The sequence below is a fragment of the Meleagris gallopavo genome, unplaced genomic scaffold, assembly GCF_000146605.3.
Source record: "Meleagris gallopavo isolate NT-WF06-2002-E0010 breed Aviagen turkey brand Nicholas breeding stock unplaced genomic scaffold, Turkey_5.1 ChrUn_random_7180001934092, whole genome shotgun sequence".
NCBI classification, from domain to species: domain Eukaryota; kingdom Metazoa; phylum Chordata; class Aves; order Galliformes; family Phasianidae; genus Meleagris; species Meleagris gallopavo.
The window spans coordinates 1-677 of record NW_011196106.1 but is presented as its reverse complement, the minus strand read 5'-3'; the positions used below and the strand labels follow the sequence as shown (position 1 = coordinate 677).

The following is a 677-nucleotide window of genomic DNA, read 5'->3' as shown; positions in this document are numbered from 1 at the left end:
CCTGCCAAGAAGAGAGCGAGGGTCAGAGCGGAGACGGCGTGCCGGCTCCAGCAGCACAGCCTGGGCCTGCCGCAGCGCGGAGCTCCAAGCGAAGAGGTAAGCAGGTGCTGTGGCACCGCTGTGCTCAGCTGCTGCCCTTTTCAAGCACACAGTTTGCTTAGGGTTTGCTTTGCTTTTTCCTTTGCTGTAGAGGGGAAATGGGTTGAAGGTTACCAAGCCCAAAGGCAGGGAGGTGCCAGAATGTGCAAGCCCGTCTCTTTCCCTTAGCTCCACGGTGGCCTTCTGCACGTCCCACTGGAAATGTCATTCACTGAGAGGCTTCCCAGTCCCATTTCCTTTGTCGTTTTTCTGCCATCTGCTTTTATGGTACCCACGTTTCTGCAGTTGTGCTGGTGACAAAACAAATTCATCTTTTTTCTTGCCTTACAGCAAGAAGACAGCAACCAAAAGAGAGGAGCGTGGAACTGAAGAAGGCTTCTCTGAGAGCTGCCGCTGCACGTGCAGAGGTGAGTCCTTGTGAGCACAGACACGGCTCTTGTTGTTCTCAGTGCCTCTGTCTGTCCGAGATGGAAGAGATTTCTCGAGGGAAGTGGTGTCCTGTTTCTACACGCGCCTTGTTTCTTTCCAGTGCTCCGCAATCAACAGCCTTGTGGAGATGATGCAGGAGCTGCAGCTGA

General features: G+C 53.9%; 1 long non-coding RNA gene across 1 annotated transcript; it reads left to right on the top strand.

Annotated features, from left to right (window-relative positions):
- Positions 1-6: 6 nt before the first annotated feature.
- LOC116217750 lies at positions 7-667 on the top strand. The gene is made up of 3 exons (XR_004162427.1): positions 7-96; positions 430-506; positions 629-667. It is a non-coding gene; the product is annotated as an uncharacterized LOC116217750 (long non-coding RNA).
- Positions 668-677: the final 10 nt, after the last annotated feature.